Here is a 6,000-nt window from a genome sequence, read left to right as displayed (position 1 = left end):
AGAGATCATCAGGCTCTAACAAGTAATCACAACTATTTGGGGCTTAGACTTTTTTAGATTGTGGCTTTGATAGCTGCTATGTAAAGATCACACAGTATTCAGGGTGCAGAGGGCAGGAAACACTAAACTGAGAGTTATGCCTGCCTTTCTCTGGAGTTTCAGTATGGTAGGTTGGAGCACCTGTCCTGGAGTTGAGAGTTGACTTTGATTTTCAGGGCCTGACTTCCAAAAAATTTGAGAAGTTTGAGATCTAATTTTTTTATATTCCAGAAATTTTTCCTGCAGGTCAGAATCCAGTATTCCATTGACACTGCTTTTTAAAAGTCATGTTGGTGCCTGGGATCCTTCATTTCAAAGGAGAGCCTACTGTTGCACTGCAGTCTAGTCTCCATCTAAAAGACAGTCTTCAACTTTGCAGCCTCTACTCCCAATCTACTGATTTATGATCTACTGGATCATAAACAGAATAATCATCATAACAACAATAATGATCTGAAAGTCCACATGTTGGTTAATGACTGCAGGTAGAGTTTGGGGCTGGATTTTAGCAGGATGACGTCAAGATGTGATGATACCCGAAGGCTCCAGCTCTGTGTTCATAAACTCATGGTTCAAATCTCTGTGTGTAGGTGACTCTACAGCTCTTGCACTGAGAATGGTTCCCTTATAGCAGCAGAGGTCAGTGTCTGGGCTGGCTAGCAAGGTAGCACAGGCTTTATAATTGACTTTTCTCTTAGTAGCATTTTGTCTTGGCATGAGCCTTCTGTAGATAAAGTTTGGGGTTAATTCTCTCACTGTATACTTTACATATTTCAGCTATCTTGTTCAACTCAAGTGGCCTAGCATGACCTTCCCAAAAAAAAAAAAAAAAAAGAAACAAAACACTTCTGTGACACTGAATTTCACACTGGGGGATGATGGTGCTTATCTGCTCACTGGAGGTGCTTGTGGCATGGGCAGGGAGCCAGGCAGAGCACAGCCTCTGTGGGCAGGGGCTGAGGCTCAGGCCAGCCTCCTTCATCATTTGCACTCACTGGAACCACCACACTAATGTTGCTAAAGCCCAGGGTTTGCTGGACACTTGAGCAGCTGGTCCTGTGGAAAAATGTATGTTTCTATTTGGTGTCACTCCAACAATTGTTATTTTATTCTGTATCCCTGATACTGGTGTTTCTGTCAGTTCTTATCTCTGTCAGTCACTGGAGAAGCTAAAATTCCTGGTAGGCTGATATAGTAGCTAATATTATTGTAATTGCAGTGTGTAGGTAGTTTCTCTCCTCCTCAATCTTGCTGTATATACTGGGAGATAATCAAAAGAAGCTTGTTTTAGTTTGGCTTAAATTTTTAATAATTTATCATTGATATTATTTAAGAAACATGTTACTCATCTCTGCTACTTTCCAGCAGTATTGACTTGTCCTAAAATAAGCTGTAACAGTAAAACATCATCACTGAATGGGCTGCTTCCCTGGACTTTTTTTCCCCTTAAATACTGTTTTGCATTATTTTTTTCCTTTCTGAGTAACTGACTTCCAGAAAAAAAAAACCTGATGCTTACTTTTCTGTTCCTGTTACTATTTTTTTGGTGTTTTTTTATCTTTTTTTTTTTTTTTTCCCTAATGAACCTACATAAAGCATTACTTGAGTAAAAAACATTTTGGATCATAAACAGCCAGAGTGACCAGTGCTACTCATTTCTTGTTTTTTTCCAGAATTTTATTTGGCAGGCAGAGTCAGTGTCTGTGGGAGGAAATAAACTGACTGAAATTTAGGGAAATTCAGGATGGAGCTTGAAAGGGTGTATCCTCAAAGATGTGTGCACATGTGTCACACTTGCAAGCTGGGTAATTGCATATTTAGTTTCCTGTCTGTATACGTGTGTGGGAGCAAATGTACGGTTTGTTTGCCATAAGGGAGATAGATCATGCACTGAAGCCATCACCATTTTCAGGCTGTTTTGAACTCAGTGCACTGGAAGAATTTACAGGGGGGTGTGAGCCACGGCAGTGACTCAGAAATTCATTGCCACTTTTATGTCTGTCTACCAAATCCTGGATAATTGTGATGTTAAATATGTTTCAGCATATACTGATGTCAATTAAATAAGAATATGCTAGTGCCTTTTAAGGGGCTGTAATCCTCAGGGGAGCTTGGCTAACAGCAGCCTTACTCCACTTGAGTTTTAAATATCATCATCCTTGGTGTTCCCTGTGTCATCCTTGTGGAAAAATACCCCTTACTGCTATATTTTAGTTGTTGATACTGCCACTTGGATAGCTTGGTATAAAGATTCAAGCATAGGAGCTGAATGGAAAAAAAAAGAGAAGGCACATACAGGTCAACATTCAGTGACAGTGGTGAAAGACAAGAAAGATGATGAGGTTTTCTTGTAAACAGTTTGTATTGGTAGCTAACGAAAGGAATAAATTTAATGCTGGTTTTTATGTTTCTATTCTGTATCCTCAGCTTCCCACATGGTGATGCTCATCTTCCATTTGGAGTCCTTCTGATTATAACTATGAAAAATAAGCTATTTCTGATGCTTGCTCACTAGTCCTGGAAAACAACTCCTTGCAATTATGATTGTGGTGACTGCACATAATGAATGACAGAGTTAGTGGTAAAAAGTTTTGCTGTCATAACCAACCTTTTAAAAATGTAAACTTTCAAAACAAGTGTCCCACTGTTGACAGTTTGCATTTTAGATACTTCAAAACATGTAATACAAGTTCAAACTTATTTCTGCCATGAAAATGCATGATATGGCCACCCAGGCATGTGTTATCCTTAATTTTTCCTGTTGTAAGGAACGTTTAGAAATGAGTATTTTCTTCTAAGGTACAAACATCCTTTCCTGTCAGTTATGGAATTAATGAATTATAAGGTAAACAACATGATACTCCTCTGAGGGCTGTGAAAACTTTGAAAAGCTAGAGACCACATAAAACTGCAGATGTGGATTGACTAACTTTCTGGAGGGGCTTCCAAGATTCTTGCAGAAGTTTTGGCAAGCCAATAGCCTGACTCTAATTTTATAATTTAAAATAGAAATTAAGGATTAATTTCTTAAAGGATTTGTGTGGGGAAATTGTCACTAGTTCAGATATGTCTGTTGTTGCCTGCTACAAGCTGGTGAGGTTTGGTATGAGCCCTGGAGGATTTGGCATTGGGTTGGATCTCTGTTCAGACTCAGGATATCTGTCTAGGACTCTGCCATGTAAAGACTTAAGCCCTGCTCTTCAAGTCTTAAACACACACTGGGAGAGGTCTAGTCCTACAAACTTATCCTTTATTTCCCATAGGAAGTGAAAGCAAGGGGGATAGGGATCGAGGGCACTTCTGTGTCTCCTGAGGCTTTTCTTTGTAAATTGGTTTAAGGTCTTCAAGAAGGATTTAAGAAGTTACCATGCTCAAAGTCTGGCTCAGTTTAATCACTGTTATTCTTGAACATGCTCAATTCAGAGCTCTGCCACTTAGGTCAGCCAGAACAAGGAGAATAGAGTCATAGCAAGATCTGGGTTGAAAGGGACCTTGAGCACCCCTGCCATGAGCAGAGACACCTTCCACTGCACCGTGCTGCTCACACATGAGTAGCCTCTGCTTCCTGGTTAAATGACCTGTAGTGCTTAGAGTGTGCTAGAACTGAAGGAAGATGACTGTAAGAAATATCAGCTAGTCTTTCCTCATTCCTCTTCACAAGTACCTTTCACTCTTTTTCTACCTCTATGAAAATGTTGCGGTAGCAGTCTGGTGACTAAATTCAGATGGTTTGATTCCTCTGAGCCTTAAAATCACCTTATCAGCATGGATTGATCTCCCTTTAAAACAAAAGTTTCCTGTGATACTGTCCCAGGTTTTGCTGAGGTACAATGATACTCTTGTGAAGGATCCTGAAATGACAAAGAAGGGAAAAGCTACCTAAAATAATCAGTCTGCCAACACTGTATGCTGTGCTCAAGTAAACTCTGTAGAGATGTTACTCTATAGTGAGGTACTGTTAGAAATTCTGGATAGGATCAAAGGAAATGGGTCTTTCTGGGCTCAAAAATGTCCTTTTGTCTAGGTAACTGTGCCTTTTCAGCTGAGCAAGAGAAAGGAGGTAAGATGAAGCACTCATTCTGGGAATGAAACCCAAGGATCAGATCCTGATCCATGTGGACAGTCCTAGGCACACCCAGAGCTGAACTATCTCCTCTGACACTTGAAACTCCTTTACGATTTGTCATTTTCAGAAGTGGGAGAGCTAAGCCTCATCTAGCCAGGAAAGATCATGTGACATCTGAAAATAAAACTGCTCAATCATGTGTGATGCTTCTTGCAATTTATGATGTTGTATTTTATCCTGGCTTACTCCCTGGAACTAAAACCTTCTTTTCCAGTGGGTCAAAACTTTAGTGTAGCCAGTGCTCTAGGGTGGATGTTAGTTGCCTCTGCTGCAAGTCCTCAGGTTTAAAAGTATTTTTAAGGCAATTTCCATTTTAAGGCAAGGGTTAAAATTTATTTACACCTTAAATAAAATGTATGCTTTTCCCTTAAATTCACTGTAGTGGGGTGGTGACAAAACAGTGACAGTGAGTCTGCTTGTAGTTCTAAGAATGCATACATATATATATATATATATATATATATATATATATATATATATACACACATACATGATTTGAATATGTGCATGTGTACATCTGCATGTATAACTGTTTTGAAGTGTAGGTGGGCAGATTTTTCTGATTTAAAGCCAGATAGGCTTTAGATTTATGTTTGGGGAGCTGGTAACAGGAGAACAGAGATGCAAAGGAGTATAGTGAAACTCTGATATTTAATAAATAAAACCATACAGTAACCTGCCTTGGAAGGGACCCACAAAGATCATTGAGACCAACTCTTAGCCCTGCACAGGACAGCCCCAAAATGTCACACCATGTGCCTCAGAATGTTCCTGAACTTTTTTGGGCTTGGTGCTGTGATCAAGTCCCTGGGGACTTAAGTCCGGTGCTCAACCACACTCTGGGTTAAAAATATTTTTCTCATCTATCCTAAGCCAACTTAGCTGCAGGCCATTTTCTTGAGTCCTGTCATTGGTCAGGAGGGAGAAGAGATCAATACCTGCCCTTTTGCTTCCCCTCATGAGGCTGTTGAAGACTGCAATGAGGTCCCACCTCAGTCTCCCTTTCTCCAGGCTGAACAGACTAAGTGACCTCAGCTGCTCCTCACATGGCTTCCCCTCCAAGATCCTTCATCATCCTCATGGCTCTCCTTTGGACACTAACAGCTCAGTGTCTGTTTAATATTGGAGCACCCAAAACTACACACAGTGCTCAAGATCAAGTTTCACCAGAGCAGAGCAGGACAATCCCTTTCCTTGCCTGGCTGGTGATGCTGTGCCTGATGCACCCCAGGACAGGGTTGGCCCTCCTGGCTGCCAGGGCAATGCTGGCTCATGGTCAACTTGCCACTGACCAGGGACCTTTCCATAGCACTACTTTCCAGTATCTCATTCCCTTGGTCTATACATCCAGGGTTGCCCCATCCCAGGTGCAGAATCCAGCACTTGACCTTTTTAAACTTCATATAGTTGGTGATTGCTCATCTAATTTGTTAAGGTCTCTCTGCCCTCGAGGGAGTTGACATCTCTCAATTTAATGTCATTAGCAAACTTAGTGTTCCTGCCAGTCCTTCCAAGTCATTAATGAAGATGTTGAAAAGGACAGAACTGAGGACAGAGCCCTGCAGACCCCCACTAGTGACCAGATGTCGCCCTGATGTCACCCCATTCACTATCAGCTTTTGTGCCCAATCTGTGAGCCAGGTGCTCACCCATTCCATGATGTGTTTTTCCATCTGAATGCTGGACATTTGGTGCAGAAGGATCCTGTAAGAGACAATATCAAAAGCTTTGCTGAAGTCCAGAAATATTACCTCTACTGGCTGAAATACACAGACTGAGACCAGCCCCTTGACACTGTTCTCTTGCAGATCTGTTGTGCTGGGGCAGTGTAACAG

This window comes from Lonchura striata, chromosome 2 (assembly GCF_050655825.1).
Source record: "Lonchura striata isolate lonStrDom1 chromosome 2, ASM5065582v1, whole genome shotgun sequence".
Lineage (NCBI taxonomy): Eukaryota > Metazoa > Chordata > Aves > Passeriformes > Estrildidae > Lonchura > Lonchura striata.
This window is presented reverse-complemented; position numbering follows the sequence as displayed.